This window comes from Pezoporus occidentalis, unplaced genomic scaffold, assembly GCF_034315485.1.
Source record: "Pezoporus occidentalis ecotype Australia unplaced genomic scaffold, CSIRO_AGI_Poc_V1 ctg86, whole genome shotgun sequence".
Classification (NCBI taxonomy): domain Eukaryota; kingdom Metazoa; phylum Chordata; class Aves; order Psittaciformes; family Psittacidae; genus Pezoporus; species Pezoporus occidentalis.
The window spans coordinates 4,021,758-4,041,970 of NW_026916220.1; positions in this window are offsets into that span (position 1 = coordinate 4,021,758).

Below are 20,213 nucleotides of genomic sequence, written 5' to 3' on the forward strand. Positions count from 1 at the left end.
TAGATTTCCCTTAAATAATTTTGTTTGAATGGTAAAACATACCAAGTTACAGTGCTTAACTCCATTCTCAGTTTCTTTACTTCCCTCTGTTCACATTCTGTACATTATAAAATTGTTCTATTGGTAGAGAATCTTCTCAGATAATGAGTAATTTTTCAAAATAGTATTGGGGGAAGTATCCCAAAAAATGTGTTGGAACAAATGCAGCTATCAGGACTCTATCTGTGAATAGAACAACTCCATATATTCACTTTGATGGCTTTTATTTCTCAAACTGGAAATATTTTTAAAGTTTAGTTAATACAATTGTGTTGTTTGGGTTTTCTTTAAAAGCAAGTGAGTCAAATCCCTGGCAGCCTGCTACTTTTGTTATGCTGCTTAATCATTCTTTTCCTTCACTCATGAAATAGATACTTCAGTTGCATAAGCGTATTTTATTGTATCATAAAATGACAATCTGGAATCACTTCAGATATCTTAATGGGTCCTTTTTGTGGGTAGTATGTAGCAGAAATAATGAAGCTTGGAGTTCATCCCAATAATTATCTCAGTACTCTCCCCAAATTCATTGTGTCATCCCTAAACAAAGTGGTGTGATCCTAATAGGCAAGAACTACAGACTTCACCGTGGGGATTAGTGACTTCATTTTGAGATTGTGACTGTCCTGAAACTGCAACCAAGCAGACAGTTGCCCGATGACTGTTATTGCCATCCCTTTTACCATGCTTTATCTATCTCTTACTATCATCAGAGAGTGTTTATCAGATTGGCACCTTGCAGCTCAATGGACCTGTTGCTACCACAGCACAGGGAAGATAGGGCCAAGCTGAAATGTCACCTTGGAGACATCTTCCACTTGCACAGCCATAAGTGTTTCTTGTCTGAGCTCTCATTACAGTGTAGCTTATATACTCAGTAGCAAAGAGTATCTCAGAATTTTTATCATCCAAGTATCTATCCGGCAGTTGTGAAATAGTGATACTCACCAGCAGTGCAAAGCAACCAGCAAGACTCAGGTACCAAAATGAGCCCATTGCCTCCTCTACCACCAAACCTGCCTCTGAAATGGTATCTAATCACATACATGTGCCTCACACACAGAAATCTGAGGGAATCTGGTATGGTAGGTATAGTGGTTCACCACACCAACACTTAGCATTTTCATGACTGTTGTGCCAAACAAAGAAGCTTTTCTGAAATTAGCAGAAGGGAAAAGGCGTACTGTGGTAGGAGCAAATTTGGAATTGGAAAGAAGAACAGGATTCATACCATGAAAGTATAAATTTTTATAGGTAAAAGGAAGATGTCCACGTGCCTGTAATTGGGGAACGTCATAGATATTGCCAGTTGATATAAATTTCTGAGAGCCCCTTTTTAAAAGTTTAGCATTGCACCACTGTCAGTATATATCCATTATTACTTTTCTGATGGCTGATCCTGAAATAGATCCCTGGATACCTGTAGAAAATACCACGTCTTTTGCACACAACTGGTTATTTAGAAGGAAAACATTGAATGTGAACATACACAGCTGTTTATAGGCGTTTGAAGATTCTCTTATTCTGTATTGTAAATACTGTCAGTAAAGCAATTTTGTTTGCAACTGCAAAAGAAAAAGGCAGACAAGCAGCAAGAAAACATTTCTGGAATTTTTAAGTCAAAAACAAGAATTCCAGGAATGGTCCAAATAAGCAGAGAACTGAAACAATAGATTTCCAACAGGAGGGGTAAAAAAAAGAAAGAAAGAAAGAAAAAAGGACATTACAAACATCTGCTCAGTTATTTACATTAAACGTTTTAATATGTATGAAAAGATTGCTGCCTCAAAATTGAAAGAAATTAGTGAAGACCTAATCTTACATCTTCTATGCTAAAAACGTCAGAAAATTAGCCTAGAGAATCCTTGTGGTTGCTTCCAAAAGTACCTTACCATTTCACTTTTGTATAAAATTGATCATCACAACAATATGACTGCAGTATCAGAAAATGCACACATAGAGCGAGCTAAGCATCCTGTCATACAGAAAGGACCACATCCTCCAGTAGCCTCAGAAATCCGATCATGGTCACGAAATCCACTGGGACCATCTGGTAAAATGAGGAAAAGTTGTGCAAGTGAAGAGCTTGCTAGGTTCCAGCAAAATATGTAAGTATGAAACAGCTTAGCAATACAGCTCTTAAGTAGCAAAAATACCCCAAAACACTAGGGGCTTGCATCTGGTACTGCAGCTTTTTTAATTCTATTTTGATAGAATCATAGAATTCCAGGTTAGAAGAGACATCAAGGATCAGCTGGTCTTATCTTTCTTGGCAAAGCATGACCTAGACTTGGTGGCCCATTACCCTGTCCAGCCAAATCTTGAAAGTGTCCATTGTTGGTGAGTCCACCACCTCCCTGGGGAGATTGTTCCAATGGCTGATTGCTCTCAGTGTGAAAAATTTTCCTCTTGTGTCCAGTCAGAATGTCCCCAGCAGTAACCTGTGCCCATTACCCCATGTCTTTTCCACATGACTCCTTGTAAAAAGGGAGACTCCACCTTCTTTGTAGTCAGCCTTTAAACACTGGAACATGGTGGGAAGGTCTCCCCTGAGCCTTCCTTTCACCAAGCTGAACAAACCCAGTTCTATCAGCCTTTACTCACAAAGCTTCCCAGCCCTTGGATCCTCTTTGTGGCCATTCTTTGAGCCCTCTCCATTCTGTCTGCATCTTTTTTGCATAGCTGGGCCCAAAACTGAGCACAGTATTCCAGGTATGGCCTGAAAAGGGCTGCGTGGAGTGGGACAATGACATTTTTATCTGCTGGTGATGACCTTGTGGATGTAACGCAGCATCCCGGTGTCTTCCTTTGTCACAGCTGCACAGTGGTCACTCACACTGAGCTTGTGGTCCACCAGGATCCCCGGTCGCTTTCCACAGAGCTGCTCCGCAGCCAGGCAGATCCCAGTCTGTGCTGCAATCCTGGATTGTGTTTTCCCAGGTTCAAGACCTTACACTTGTCCTTGCTGAACTTCATAAGGTTCCTGTTAGCCCACTCTTTCAGCCTATCCAGGTCATCCTTCAGGGTGTCTCTCCTCTCTGAAGTGTCCAGGTCCCCATGCAGTTTGGTATCATCGGCGAACTTCATCAGGGTACATTCAGTCCCATCTTCCAGATCATTTATGAAGACACTGAACAACATTAGGCCCAATATTGATCCCTAGGGGATCCCATTAGTCACCAGCTGGAAAAGTTGCTCTTCACCACCACCCTCTGGGTGCAGCCAGTCAGCCACTTCCCTACTCACTGCACAGACTACTCATCAGGACTGTATTGCATTGGTTTCTTTAGGAGAAACTAGGAAACCTTATCAAAAGCCTCAGAGAAATCTAGGTAGACAACATCCACCACTCACCCCAAATCAACTGAGCATGTTACTTTATCGTATTTTTTACTTATGTATTATTCTATTGTGTCTTTGCTTACTCTTCAAGATCTTCTCAAAACTCTTTAAGATCCTCTCAAAACTCAGATGGTAATGCTAAAAGTTCAATCCTTAGCTTTACTCCTGCCAACTGTAAAGAGAAGTTCATAGCTGTTAGTTAGCACACCTACTGAGGCAAATCTTGCTACATAGCCATGACCGAATATGTGTATTTCTTCATCAGCAAACAGGAAATATTAATTTTGGTGGATAATATGAAAATGACACTTTGAGTTAACATGAAGTAAAACATTTCAAAAGTATTGGACTGTACAATTTCAACATTATTTTCATGTTAAAGTGTTTTTAAATCATTCACATTTTCATTTTACACAGTAATTTTCTTTGCTTTTTCTCTTTAAACATCAGTTATGAAACAGTGAACAATGAAATGCCTGACTATAATTTCCTAACTTCTGTAATTAATTTACTGAGTAAAATTTAATACACTTATTACCAAAATACCTAGAGTAATTCTAACAGCAAAATTAATTAAAAATAGATATATAATAAAAAGAAAACAAAAATACATACAATAAAAATAATGAATAAAACCACCTCTGCAAAGCTCTAAATTTGAAGTGAAGCATTTAAAGTTCAGCAAAAACTTCAGTTAAAGAGAAATGAAAAATACATAGAAATGCAGGAATTTTTCACCAATTGGATTTATTGCTGCAGCCAGCTCTGTGCTTTCTGGGGATGTGATATATACAGGCAAGAATGTCACCAGGTGACTTTTGGTATGTTAGCAAATCTTCACCTCTGTGGTATCAAGGAGGGTGCAATTTCATTTTACATGTCCCTAGTGGCAACATTGGTTTTATAGGTTCCTCCTTCAGTCTTGGCTGTCTCTTCCTGCCCTGTGCAGCTGTTCACCCCCTCCCATGCTGAGCTAATGTTATGGTCTGTGAGAACAGCGGGAAAGAATATGAAGCCACTCTGTCCCTTTAAAGAGGAAATGAAGAGAGAGGAAGAAGGGAAGCAATGATGAAGTGGCATGGCATGGCATGGCACTTTTCCTACTTAAAATTGAGACATCTGAGAGCTGACAAGCCAGAGCAAACCCCAGATTGGCTTTACAAGACTGAATTTTTATCAAGAATATTAGTATGAAGCCAAATTAGTGCAAATGGTATGACTCTGCTTCCTAAGTTTTGCATTTATACTCTGTTGAATTAAAGAACTAATGACTTGCATGGGGGTTACACCCACTTGTCCCACACAGCATTGGCTGAGGAAGACACTTGTCAGTTATAATAACATTAAAACGAAGAAAACATTCTCAGAGGAGCAGACAGGAATGGAACCAAATCACCTTTTTCTCAGCCACATCAAGATTGCTTTTTCTCTTGAGCCCAGAATATACTGTCCTCCGCCTTTGAGGTGTTTGGCTGAGAAACAGTGTAGGTATCCCACATAAATTATCATTGATTCTAAACTTACTGTATGCTGTTATAGAGCCTACAGTGTCAAAGAGCTTTACATAGTCCTAGGATTTCTAAGACAAAGGTAATAAGCTCAGAAGAGCTTTTTGCAGAGTATTTCTCAACTGAAGAAACATGGTGTAATGGATGGCTGTTTAATTTTCAGTTGAAGTCATTGTAAGATAAAAGACTTTATCCCAATGCAGATATAGCGAGAATGGAAAATGTAAACCATCTGCCTGTGAAAAAATGTAAAGGATTTATGGAATGGTTTGGAAGACTTCTGCACAATGTATAGCCCATAGCAAGCTTTTGCTTTTGATCAAGAGACAGGATATGCTGAAGCAGCCACAGACTCTTTGTCAGCTCATGGTAAAAAAACCCGCAGCAGTTGGTGGAGACACAGTTCTGACTTTAGAATGTGTAAGGAGACACAGTCCCAGACCTGTTCACTTCAGCATTTTACCACCTTTGCATTTATTGTCTTAGGCTGTTTAACAAAGAGAGCTTTACCCTAGACTTAGAGATATTTGAATAAGCCAGCTTGTCGTGGTTTAAACCCTAGCCAGGCAGCTTGTTCACTCACTCCCAGTGAGTGGTGCCGGGCTGAGAGCAATCGAGGAGCAACCACCCCCAGGGCTCTCCCCTTCCCCACTCCCGGAGGAACAGGGAGGAGGATCAAAAGAGTGCAACTCCCACGGGTTGAGACAAGAACAGTCCAGCAACCAATGTACAACACAAATCACCACCGCTACCACCAACGACAACAATGATAAGAGAAAATAACAAGGGAAGAGAATACAATACCACCGGCCAAGAAACGAGTCCCACCCGGAAGCCCGTGTCCTTCCGGGTAACTCCCAGTTACCCCTCACCCCGGGCATGACGTGCTGTGGTATGGAATACCTCCTTGGCTAGCCTGGGTCAGGCACCCTGTCTCTGCTTCCTCACAGCTTCCCCTCCTCCCTGGCAGAGCATGAGCCTCACAAAGTCCTTGGTCAGGGTAAACATCACTTAGCAACAACCGAAAACATCGGTATCACCAGCACTGTTCCCAGGCTGGAAGTCAAAACACAGCACTGCACCAGCTACCACGAAGGAGAAACATGACTGCTACTGCTGAACCCAGGACACAGCTATGTGCCCAAACTTCTCAGAAAGATTATACAGCATATATTGTCTGTATATGCCATAGGAGCATCTGAAGAAAGCCCACCATTTGGCTCTCTACGTATTAACTTGGTGTTGTTTAAAATGGAAGTCATAGAACATATATGAAGATTCAGAAAAACACCTAAAAATTGCTCCAGTAAAATGGCTGATGTAATCATCAGATTCATTCAATTGTAATACCAGGAAATACAAGAGGTCCCACTGGGTTCAGCTAATTCATCTGAGTTTGACAGGTGAGAGCAAAACTGTGGCCTCAGGCAGCAGGAGGTTTTGCAGACAGGAAATCACAGGAATAGAAAGTCTTGGGGAGAAAGCTTAGCCCAAGGTTTATGTTCTGCTATTGTTATTCAATAACCAATGATGCCTAACCCCTCAAAATATAGCTAAACTATGCAGTTATAGGGCACACTGTATTTCACAGGCCAGCAATTCTTTTTCTATGCTGCAGGATCATAGTAAAGCAGAAATACTCTTTAAGGGCATATCAGCATGCTCCAAGTCCTATAGAAAACTGAGGAGCAGCACGAGGTTGCTGTATTGAATTACCCTTTCACACTTTTTATACAGCACCTGTCTCTGAATCTCCTGTCAGGAGCCCATTTTCCTTTCCACTTCTTGTGGTTTATCTGCCTTACCCTTGCACTTTTTAATGGACTGCTAAAGCTGAATCCTCTCAAGGCTGGAGAAGAGAGGCAAGAGACACTCCCGCACCACAAGGCAGCAGAGATCCTGAGACTGATGAGCAACCTGGCAATCCATCATGCACATATGACATGGAGGAGCCTTTATAAACGAATAATGTCATGTGTTTTGGTAAAATCTGTCTGGTTCTAAAAAGCATCTTATGATGCAGACAGAGCAAGCAGCTGCCCCTCTCCAGGAAGGCAAGTCAAGGTAATAATGAGTAGAGGCAACAATTACTGAAGCCTACTAAAATGGCACAATGGACACGGATGATCCATCCATTTGCCAAAAGAAAAATATTTGGTACAAAAGGAAAGAGAAGGACAGAATATATGGGTGTTGAGCATTAGAAAAAAATGTAATTTTTCACCTGCATGGAGTAGTCAATTTTGCTGTAGTTTTATTCAGAGAATGAATTGAGTATCTTACTTGAAGTAGATAGATACTTAGTTCTCTTCACAATAAATAGATAGAGAGATAGACAGATAGATAGATAGATAGATATTTAATTCTCCATAATTTTGAACTCCTGTGATGGTGAAGGGCTGTCTGTTAAGTACCTTTGTAGTAAACAAATGGCTGCATCAGAAAGACATTTTATATGTAACTGCTATAACAGCAATCATTAAAAGTTGCTTTCTGAGCTGTAAGATACCAATCTAGCATTTTTAATATTTCAAGTTAGCTATTTTTATGTTTCCATTACATGGCATTTACTTGTACTGAATAGCTCATATTTTTGGATCCAGTTAAAATAGCCACTTTTTTAAACAGTCTTGTTTCTTGAGACTTGAATGTAATTGCCCTAGCCGCATGAAGAAAACTCTCCTGAGATGAAAAGACCTCTTGAGAGTAGTCAAGTTACATTGCTTACAGTAATGTGGATTATATAAAACACAGGAGTTAAATTTTAAGTTCTAGCAAGAACGAGTAAAAAGGATTTAAAATAAACCATTTTCTTCAACACAAACCCATAGTGGCAGCAGAAAGCACAGAGAAAGGGGGAAAATAAATGCGTACAAGAAGAATCAGAATTAGCATTCATGTAAGGGCTAAAGCACTCTTTTTTTTACCCCTATGGATGGAGATCCCATGATAATTACATACACCATGGGGTTGTGACATCACAACTCCCATAAACACAGCCTCTTGCGATTGTTATTTGAATGACTACATATACCAGTGTTGATTTATTTGAATACAGTTGGCATGGCTGGGTGATGGAAAACACATAAAACTTTCCAAATGCTAAATAAATTTATCCAGTCCTAAATAATAACTCATCTGGGAAGTGAGAGATGGTTTTGGTTGCTCTACTAAAGAGGACAAAAACTTCAAGAAAAGGATCTATAGAGCTTGAATTTTGTTCTTTATACATTATGTAATTAAGACTGAGAAACAGTCTTATTTAAGACTCAGCTGACTCTGAGTCCATTTCCTAATTTACAAAAGAATCCTCCAGCTCAGTGGCATTCTGCTGGCTTTTAACCTAAACTTCATTACCCAGGTTTTTGAATTTATCTGTACTACGGTCATGCCATCCAAATGTCTCAAACAGCTTATGCTATGCCTATCAATAGTAGATGGCAGATATTCTTACTAGCATTACAGCATACCTGCTTTTTCAGTCTCTTCTTCACACTTTTGAACCTGTTGATCCATTTCAGCCTGTGTGGCAGAACTAGGCACCACAAATATATTTAATTACCCAGATTTTACATATATACAGAGAGAGAAAATAAAACCTGACATTTGTACTGAAGGCAAAGCTGGGGAAACAGCTATTTCCCATTCCCTTTGGCATATGGTGGTGCGTTGTTCATCCTATGAGCATTGGCTGACCCCTCGGCACGTTGCACTGCCTAGCTCATTAGGTCATTCTGAACTCCAGAGTGTTTCTCCCCTCACCTTAGAAGTAGGGAGGAGAAAAAGAAAAAAACAAGAACACAGAGGCAAATGCTGAACTGGAAACACTGCCAGCACAGGAAGATCTCAAGTTACTGAGATGCAGATCTCATGGGATGCTGGCAGGGAAACTAGCTAGTTGCAGGGAGAGGTGGTGGGTGACAGAGTGTACAGATCTGCAGATCTGGAGGAAATCAGGCTTCATTAGTTCTGTTGCTCATGGAATAACTTGTCCTCCCTTATTGTGTTTCAGCAAGCATATGGAGCATAACTAGTCCAGTAGCATCTTCTGAACTGGGCGAATACTTAAGGGCTACATTCTAATGTAGGTTCTGTTCTTCTAGTTGTTGTGCATTAGATGAAAGTGTTACGGGATACTGTTACTCAAAAGTAACGGTTGGCTAAAGATGTCCAGATAAGAATGGGTAATCATTCCAGTTACGGGACACAACACCAGCAGGGAGGAAAGGAGGAGACAAATTTAATTTACAAATTCCGGATAAGGAAGGTTTCAGCTGGAAAAATGTCTCTGTTGCAACATGTAGCTTCCTCCCCACACTTAAAAAGAACCCAGATAGTATCTCCCTTTTGTAGTCATCCATTTACTTTTATCTAACAGGAAATCTGAGACTATCATGCAGCTGTCTGCATTCCCCTTGCAGCTGGAATAAATTAATGTACATTTATTCAGATTAATTTAGGACTAGAAACATCAGTACACCCTTACCTGTCTCAAAATCTAAGCTAGTCAGCTTGGCAATGATCTAAATCACAAGACAAGTTGCTTCAGTCCTCAGTGAACCTGAAAAGGTCCCAGGTCACTGGGAGCTTCGGGGTACACAGCACCTTCCAGAACCACCTGTTTGGTGCTGTGGATGTTGGCGTCTTGTCATTGTGTGGTTAACAAGGGTATACTTGACCACACGGTATCTCTGGAAGACACATTCACCCAGACACTGGTGGCTGGCTTTACTTAAGTCTCATTTCTTTCCTCAGCACCTCTATTGATTGTTTTCGCATGCATTACCCTGCTTTGGTGGCTAGAATCTCAGAAACCCGGCTCTCCACTGGAGAAGAAAATCCCCTGTGAAATCCAGGCAGCAGGAAGGCACTCCAATCCCTTTTTTGTTTTTTTTTTAAATCTTGTTTGACGTTTTGTTTTTTCTGAACTTTGGAAGCTAATTTGCATAAGTGGGTAGGTGGAGACCTGCAATTCCTGTATTAAGGCAGAGCCTCGTATTAATGCGTTTATCTAAAGCTAGGCAGATTACAGGCAGGGATTTTTTTTCTGTGTGAAAAGAGAACTTTAATTTAGACTGCTCCTGGGAGTTTTTTACTGTTTGGAAACAGAAACTGCTACCTAGAAAAAAGGAACACCAAAAGCAGAGGCCCAAAGTTACTTTATGAACCTAGGCTTACGGGCAAAAGTACTTAGGTGTTCAAATGCCCTTTAAACATGGCCTTATGGATCTTCTTGTCTTTGCACATACAGCCATATTTTGAACCACTTGGGAATGTTATGATTTGTGGTTTGATATGGCCTGTGGTTTTGAAATGATGCTGAGCTTGTCATTGAAGTTACCCTGGAGAGACAGGTTTGTTTAGACCAGTCTTTGCCAGTCCTTGCTAGTCTTTGCACTTTTTAGAGGAGTTTGCGCACACTGTAACATCTGAGAGGCTTCCAGCATTAGAGGTCTCCAAAGAATACAGGAGAGTACAAAAATGCATTGAGCAACACTGGCAAATTTGATCACAGGGTTCATCCCCCCATCCTACTTTCAAGACCCTTTATGAAACTTGTATAATGCCTTCTTGCAGTTAAATAAATACTTTCGTTAAATAAAGCTACTCTACCTTCACAGCAAGATCTACCTTTCAGTTTCCATTGTTGCTGTCAGTCCTACGCACTGAGGTGCAAGGATGGGAAGGAAGCCGACTTGATCAGTACTGGTCCGCCTCAGAAACATAGATGACAACTTTGTTTCCTTCACAGTGTGCAGCTGTACAGATTGATAGCTCCCACTGATTCTGTCTGGAGTCATGAACGCTTGGCACTGCTGAAAAGTTCAGCTCTGTATTTTGGTAAAACTAGCATGATTGTTTTGAAACCCACATTCTCTATGGTCACTGCTCTGGATGTCCATTTCCTGCTACCAAAGACTAAGAAGAAAAATCTATTCATGGTATTAACCGGCAAAATCAATAAAGAGTCCGTACAACCTTCATAACTTCAATTAAGTTGGAGGGATATGATGAATGATATGAAGAGATAATGTTTTATATAAAGAAATAATGGTAACCATAAACAAAGGCACCTTTCTCACTGTATAATGTTAAATGCAACCTGAAATTAAGACTCTTCTCTATCTTTCGGAAATATTAGATTTTTGCTACTGCATCATACACAAAATAAAAATGCTTTATTTCTATTAGTTTGAGATGTTACATACTAAATCAATAATCTTTTATAACGGTTTTAACAGAAGATAGATGAATGTGTTGGATGTTGGATGTTTTCAAAACAAGCAAAAACCCATGCAAATTAAGTGAAGGTCAAATTTCTTGTGGTTGAACCCATGAAGTAAATACAGAACATATTTTGTTTGTACCTTGGGGGAACAAACTTTTTATGGTGGAGTAGTTGTATTACACTGAAGCAAGCAATGTAAGGTATTGCATTTCAAAATCATGTATTCGTAAAGTAGGGAACGTACTGACATCCAACATAATCAGTCTCAATCACAAAAACTGGAAACAATTCTGAAAACTGAAAACTTAAAAAACCCTCACCTTTTGTTTTCGAAACAAAGGTATACAAAGGAGGAAGAAAAACTGCACTGAACGCTGGGGTAAAGCTTCATATCATAGAGGGGGGTCTAATAGTGAAAACCTGCTTATTATACATGACTTTCTTACGTGAGTCTAATTCAGACTGGCAATTCAAAATGGCTACAGTTGAAACATCCTGTCTTGCTAAACCCCACTAACCTTTTCATGATCCAGGTCTCCGTGATGCAGTATTTTACCTTAATTCCCATACTTGTTTCACAAGGAAAATGTATGATAAAAATAAACATTGTACAGCATCTTTATTGAACATGACCTGGCAGGTATTTTTCAAGTTTTACTAGTAAAATTTAACAAGATGGTATCTTAAGACAGTAACGAGAAACAGGAGTAGTGACTGGAAACCTGTCAGACTTCGAAAACTGTTCATGTTCTATCCAAGGAGAAAACCAAGATCCTTTGAGATTTACTGCAAAGAATCAGAGAATGAGGAGCTCAGAGTAGAGAATAACATTCTGTTACTGGAACTACTATTTAACTGCAGGGCATTGGCAATTCATGCACAGGTGTTCCTTTGGGAGCTCCTTTGGATTTAGGCAAAAAAATTGTATGCAGTAAACACCCTCAGCAAAAATTCTTGTCAGCTCTGACTCACTCATTAACAGCTGTGGTTGAAACTAATCAACATCTTTTAAATCCCTGATTTTGCAAAATTCCTAACCTGCTGAATTGGTGCCTCTCTCCCAAGGTAAACAAGCTGCTCTGTATTATGAGTGGTTTCATTTGGGAATTACTACGTGGTAGCAAATTATGACATTTCTAAATAAACAATGATATTGACCATTAAAATGATAAGCCTTCATGTGTGATCCACTGAAACACAAGATGGATCTACTATTCCTAAAGGAGGAGTAAGTTAAACTCATTAGTTTTAGGGAAACAAATAAACAGTGTGTTTCTAATTATATCAGTGAGTCACACTGACTAATATAATTGCACATTAGAGTGCAGATTTAATAGGATACTTTTGTATGCCTGAAGTCTTTCAACCTTTTCAAAAAACAATGTTCTTGTCACTTTTCCCTTTTCCAAGCACAGCCGATCACTAGGCAGCATTAGTCCACCATCATAGCCAGGACAGTTTAGGCCACAATCCTTAATCTTTTTTATACGGGGACATTCATACTGTCACTACACAAACACTACACAAAGAAGTAACACACTCCTCTTCGCTGATTGTGCCAATTAGCTTAAACACTGTGTGCTGGTGAAGCTTAAGAAGCGTACTACTACATAAGCAGATCTGAAAACATCTCAGTCACACCTACTTAGGCTAAGAATATTTAAAAATCTCAAGGCTATCCTCATAATAACTGGGACAGAAAAGTGAACATACTTAAGTAAAACCCAAATTTCAAATTGGGGATTCAAGTACGGTATCTTCACAACCTCTTACGGATTAACACTTTGCAGGCTATTACTTCTTCATTATGGAGATACGATTTTTCAGATTAGAAGTGCACTTTAGGCAGCTACAACTTTAACTTCCTGGTTGCTTAACTTTTCTAAAATTATGTTCATTAAGCAAACACAGGAAAGAGAACAGACTTTATCTAAATTGGAAGTTTTGTGTGGGGATGTTTTGCAGGTGAGGCATTGCTTTAAAATGCAGACACACCGTGAAAAATTAAGTTTAATTATGACAGTTGTGATTATACCTCAATCACCACAAAATTGTAGATCATGTGTTCACTGCACAGTCATCTTGGCAAAACTGCCATCTAAGTATGGCTATGGTTTATTCAGGTTGGAGAAAGCACTTTTTCAAGTTTAAAACAAATGTTTAGAGAAGTAGTAGGAAAAAAATATTGTACTCTGTCTGTCTATCTATCTATCTGTCTGTTCTATCCTCCCTCCTGCACTGATTCCTGAACATTAGCTTAAAATTTCACGTTAACAAATTTCTAGTAGATCTCTGATCCCATTTTCCTCTGTAAGCATCAGCAATAACTCCTACATCCCCTCCTTGATTTACATTCTTCTCTCTGCTAGTCCCTCCACCCAAATAGTTCCACAACCAGAAAGGCACATGCAGTACCATTTAATTGTAAATTAGTACTAAAACAATACACTAATAAAAACAATACACTAATAAAAACAACACAACTGCTATGTATTCATTCCAAGACCAAGAAGTTTTATAGCTCTCTTTGGACCTGTATACTTTGGCAAATATGCTAGAGTAAGTCATGCAAGTTCTCTATCATGAATAAAATTGATTTTATTCTGGAACAGTTTGTGCTCACAAAATAGAATAAATGTGGGTTTGGTATTGAGATTTCACTTATGGTGGAAAAGTCTGTCCACCTGGAGAAGACATTCCAGAGCAGTCTGAAAAGAAAATTTCCCCCATAGTCCTCCTCAGTGGCTTGATAGGATCCATATGGTTTATCCAGTCAAACGGCTCTGCAGCAAAGTCACAGACCTTCCTGATTTTCCCATCTGGTGGTCCTCCAGCAAACTTTACCCTGTGCAGCAGTCTCCCTGTAGCATCTTTATTCCCACTCTCCCAATCCTACATTTGTGAGTCATCTCTTTGGTTTTTCTTCAGCAATTTCCTCATATGCCCCCTGCATGCCTGTTCTCCTTCCCATGGCTTTCTCCACCACATCTCTCTCAAACTGCTATTCCCAAATGGTCCTCAACTCATTCTCTCCTTCCCAAGAAACTCCTTTTTGTTGTTTCTACTCCAATGCCAGATTTTTCCATTTATTTTCTTTGAATCCATTGGATGTCATCAAAACCAGACTGATTCCAAGCAAGGAAGCTAAATGGCTTCTCATGCAGAAAAATGGGAGTTACAGTTGCTTCTCCAGCTAAACAGGAGGTCTGCTTATCCCCGCGTGTGCTGTGAGCCAATGGATTAGTGGATCTGCCTAAACATAAAGCTGTGAACCCTAACTTCTATAACACTACCTGTAAGCCACTGCTCCACTTGGACTGCCTCCCCAAAACTCTCACTGCGAAAACTCTGAAGGAGGGCATAGATTTTTATATATATATGAAAACCCAGAAACTCTAGGGAAGGCAAAAGAGAAAATTCTGTTAAGGCAAATGAAATACATGGTGTAATAATTAACTTGGGGACAACATAAAATCATATTCTAATACACTTGCACTGGCCCTGTGCTGAAACTCTGTGTGCTAAACAGGTCTTTGTTTGGTCATTAGTCACTGAAAGCTCCCAGTTCTTCAGCACGATGGTCAAACATAATAAAAAGACTAAATAAATGAAAAGCCATTCTCAACATGTCTTCTGGCGATGCACTGTCTCTCTTTCCTTGACTGCTCTCCTTAACCTGAAACATCCCACATTCAGCCTCCCCTCTGCAGTATAGACACAGCTCTGCTTTTGCCATCCGAGGGTCTGCAGCCTGAAGCCACAGCAGCACATCCTCAGTCCTTGTAGGGCTCCCAGCACCGTGGGGCTGCAAGAAGTCCCCATCCCTACTGGAAAGAAAGGGGAAGGCAGCACAATCGTATGACTGAACCACAAGAAGCAGACGCACACATTGCAGGGCTCATTTCCTGAGCTCTTCTAATGATTGAATGGTACTAATGGTTCCACCTCCAGCTAACAGAGATACAATCTGCAGAAGCAGCTTGGAAGTGTGTGTCTGCACTTTGAAACTTGCTTACAGACTTTCTTATCTCCACTAGTGATTCCAGCCTTCCCAAATGGAGTGACCCTCCCAACATACTTGAACTGCTGTTTGGAATTTCATTCCTAGAAGTTTATGACAAAGGCCAGGGGGAACAACGAGGAGAGACATTTGAAAATCCATAGGCATGTCCTCCTAAGAGCAGTTTTACTGCTACAGTGCACATCAAACAGTGTGAGGACATTATTCACCATTACAGTGAAACTTGGAGAGGAACACCTAACCGCTGAGTTACTAAATACATCTCTAAAGTATGAAAGAAGCTGTTATTGTCACTCTTGGTCCTGATCAAGAGACTTTGTGTTGCTTATATGCATATTTTCTTAGAAATCAAATTATACCTGAAAACTTTAAAAACTTTACACTAAGAAAACTCACTGACTTAGGAATACTGTTCATCCTTTTGGTGGGCAGGAGAGAAACTTTAAAGAAAATATCTCTGGGAATCTTTTGGCACTGAAATTAACATACATACCGATGGAATCCAACTCTCTACTTTTAGCCTGTCATTTACTCAATAAGTAGTACTGCTGTGAGAGGACTAGGGGAAAGGGGATGCGAGGGAACTCATCTACACACCTTGAATATGCACCCCCCCAGCAGCCCTATTACCTGTTCTGTGTCAGAAATCACACAAACATGGTGTAAGCAATTTCTTGTATTTGCAAACACTTTTAATACTATATAGCACTTACTAAGACACAACAAGTTTTCTCTTTTCTCATATTCAGATCCATTTGCTTCCTTCCTGCATCTTTCTGTTACTGCTTCTGCATCACTTACATCAGCTTTAGATAGAAGTTTGTCAGAAAAGTAGAAATAGACCAACCAGCAACTGTCAGAAAAAAAACCCACACATATTTTAGAAGCAGTTTTAAACTTGCTACCTTTGTCTTTACCTGAAAAATACCTGGTTTTGCAAAGGCTTGTCCGTTTTTCCATAGTTAACCTAATAAATTATTTTACTACTCTGTCACATTTTTATCCCTAGATTATAAAATAACCTGTTTAGCTCCTTCTTTTTTTATAACCTTCCTTATCTGTTGTTTTCATTCTGGCTTTTCTTTTGGGCAGCATTTTTTTAAGCTGCTCTGCAAACTACCAAGTCTCTTCTGAACATTTCCCTCCTTGGAAATCATAAGTGAGATTTAGCAGGAAGCCCTTCTTCATACATAAAAGAATGAATTTAAAATAACAAGTTCATGCATGAAGCATCCTACTACCCATTTTTCTGGGTTTGGTTGGGATAGAGTTAATTTTCTTCAAAGCAGCTCATTTGGTGCTGTGTTTTGGATCTGTGACCAAAACAGCTAGATAGCACTCCCATGTTCCAGCTGTGGCTAAGCAGTGCTTATGCAACTCCAAGGTCTTTTCTCAAGCTGTCCTGTCATTGAGCAGGCTGGGGTTGCATGAGAAACTGAGAGGGGGCACAGCCAGGACAGCTGCAATTTGTGTTGTGCTAACCCACACTGCTTGGATAGGAATATTTTAGTAAACTGCAATCTAACTTAAACTAAAAAGATACTATAGTGGCATTAAACGGGCTATAACAGGCTCCTAAGAATTGAAATTTTCAGGGCCAAGGGGGTTTATTTAATGGGGTGGTACTTTTAAGCTTTTAGAATCTGTTGCACTGATGCCAGGAGGAAAAGGATGAGCCCTGTATTTCTTACCTTGCTACAGATCTCCTGGGTGACTCTAAATTTTGAAATGCTTTCTCGGTTCCTACTTGCTCCTGTTTTTTTTCCTGAAGATCCTCTCAGCAATAGCACCTCATGCCGGAGAGTTTCAGTTTAGGCCTTTCGTGTAGCCTCATACCACCCAGGAGAACTGTAACACCTCATAAGGCTTCTTCACACAAGCAGTCCTATTTCTTAACAACCTCTCACATTAACTTTATCCCTCCTTTGCCTGCACCATTGCTCCAGCATGCAGGTCTGTGTAAGGGCTTGAACCTAGCCAACATTTTTATGTCCTTGTTTTTAAGCTAACCTGAGCCAGGGTGCAGATGCCTGTATTAATATATTTTTATGTAGGAATATATTCTGGGAATTGCCAGGGCAATCACATCTTGAATGAGTGCACACCATCGTGCAGAGGGACAGCAGGCAGGACATGCCCTGCTGGACTTTGCTGGAGGGATCTGTGATGATACCTGTCCTGAAAAGACACAAAAGGATGACAGACAGCCCTCCCTGGTGAAGCAGACTTTGTACAAAGATGTAGGCAAGCTAGTCTATAACACACAAGACATCAGGGTGTCTCAGGAAAGAACAGAACCATGAGTTCCATCCTGGGCTGATCAAAACAATTTCTGACATCAAGTAGAAGAGCAACTCACATCGGAATAGGATGGCTACTTGAATCATGCAAGATCTTTGCTGTCCTGAAACACATCAGCACAATAAAGACCATTTTGAATGCAGAGTCCATTCTGGTTTTGCTTTTCTCCATGCAATTCTGCGGACAGGTAGGTCAGATTTGTTGGGATGGGCCTTTGGAGGAGGAGATGTGGGTCGCTTACCATGGCCACACCAAAGGCTAAAGTTTCTTAGATGCGCACACAGAGCATTGATCATGTAGGCATCCTGCCATACACGAGTCCTGCAGGTGCCCTGAAAACATCTGAAGCTGTGAAATTCAACTTGTGTCCCACATCAATTCTGTCAAATGCTGAAAATTATAGCAGAAGGTCCACGGATCGGGTTGTGAAAGCCAAAATACAGCAGGGATGCCGTACACACATCCATCCAAGCAGCTCACAGTCATGGTTACAGGCCTGCTTTCAGCTCCAGCTCTGGTGACCTGTTTGTAGAGAGAATTTGGAATTGGATTTGCTCCACTCCTGGTGCAGTCCTGTTGGCTGGCCGGACAGCAGAGCCAGCCCAGAAAGGAACACCTGGAGCCTGTGTGTGCTGCCAAGCCTCAGAAGATTTAACCTGGGCAGGAAAGCAGTGGAATATGGCACAAGTGCCTCTCACTGTGCTTTGTGGGATGGATGACGAACAACCCAAATGCATCCAGCACTCCAGCCAGAGACACACTCAGTCTTCGCAAAAAGGAGATGTCTTGATCCATTCAGACCACACTGTCACAGCACACCTAATGCATCACATGGCCAAAACTTCTGCAGGGAAGAAATGTGGCTGCTAAGCTGGCATTGCAATGTGACTACCTTTGTGATTCCAAGCATGGAATGGAAATAGTATTACCTGAGCTCCTTCAGTGTTTTGCAGTAAACACTGAGCAACAAAAATTGCAAGGACAGGTAACTTCCTTATTTGAAAAGAGGAAGAAAGATTTAGAATTTGTAATGATAATCATAAAATAACAAAATATTTTGTGTGAAATGAGCTGTTCACCTTTAGTCAGTTTTGTGAAAACTTGGCTGCTTTCCTTGCTCCTAGTAAAATTATGAATACTCTGTGCAGACGTTGAGAAATCTATCTTGTGTGAGACCTAGGCTCTGTTTTTCTTCAACAGTTATGAACAGGAAAATATTTGATTTGTGACATTTTAATCTCCAGTTCCTTCAGTATTTTATGCCCCACATACACTATGATTCTGTGTCAAGGGGCTTTATGAGATAACCCTTAGAATATTAGCAAGTTCCCATTTGGCTGTCTGCATAGGCCTAAGTAAAATTCAGGACTAATTTTAGCATTTATTGGAATGTGCTACTAGAAAGGAAAGGTCATGTGCTCACAGGAAGACAGTGCCAACCTGGGTTTCTGGCTTGAACCTGTTTTTCTTTCGCAACAAGTGATGCTTCCCTCCACCTGCTCCTGTCAACCAGAATAAATCATAGCAGCAACATCTGTTTAAGAGGAGGAATTCTGTATACAGTTGTAGTATGTAAAGTACTCCCTCTTCCCAAAATATATTCAAAACAGTGCTTTGCTAGCCAGGGAGGAGAGGGGAGCACACTGACACAGTACCTGTCTTGTCTGTGCTGTCAATACTGCAGACAGGATCCTCAGCTGATTCTAACACACAATACTGCTCTTTTAGTGAAGAACGGTCAGTAAGATTTTTCAGCAGTACTCACTGCCCCTGCCTCGGTGGAGAACTAGCTGCTCTGTTTCAAGTCTATGGAGGCAGCTGGGCACTCACTCTCTGGAACTTCTATGCCTTCTGCCCTTTCTCCATTTGTTTACAAGAATCTGTCTTGCAAGAAGGAAGAAAATCATCTGTCTGTTCTACCTGGGCTTTCAGAGAAAGTCTTCGGATTCTGAAGGAAAAATGCGTTCAACACCTTTCCCCTTAATACTGGAGAGGGAGTCTGTACCCCAAAAATAATTCTTCCCAACACAGAAAAATTAGCTGCCGGAACTGGCAGTTGCTCTCACAGGCAAAGGAGACTTACTCTTCTCCCCATTACTGTTTCACAATAAATATCTCTGAATTTGAAAGGCATAATTCATAATGAGACTGTCACAGTTCGCAGACAAAGAATCCGAACAGACATGACACTCAAACCTCAAGCTTGCTTCCAGAGGGTACTTCACCCTGCGTCCCCACAATACAAACAAATGCAGAAAATCCTTATCTTGTGGAATAATGAGACATGCAATACAGAGACCTTCTGACAATACAGAAACAAAAGGGGTGAAGAAATACAGGAAAAATAGATTATGACATCCCAAAGGCTTAATTGCTAATTTGTGTTAATTTTACGAAGTCTCCTTAAAATTATCTCTGTGCATGATTTATCAAGGACTATCAAAAAGTAGTACAGACTACTTACTTCAGTTAAGTTGCCATGATCACATGAAATTCTCTACCCTAGAGCATTTCACTAGCAGGAAACTGAATTGAACAGGAAAGAAAACCTAACGTAGGAAACCAATAAATGAGGCGTTATCTCCAGTACCATACCTACCAAATAGTCTCAGCTACTGTTTAATAAAGTTTCATCTGCAGTTCTAAGAAATATCCAGTTAGGAAAAATGGATGTCAAGGATTTATTTACACATGCTGGCACCCTCATGAATGTCAGTAAAAGGCAGGCCCTATGGAGATGGAGTATTGCAAATTAGTTGCTTGGGTTCTGCAG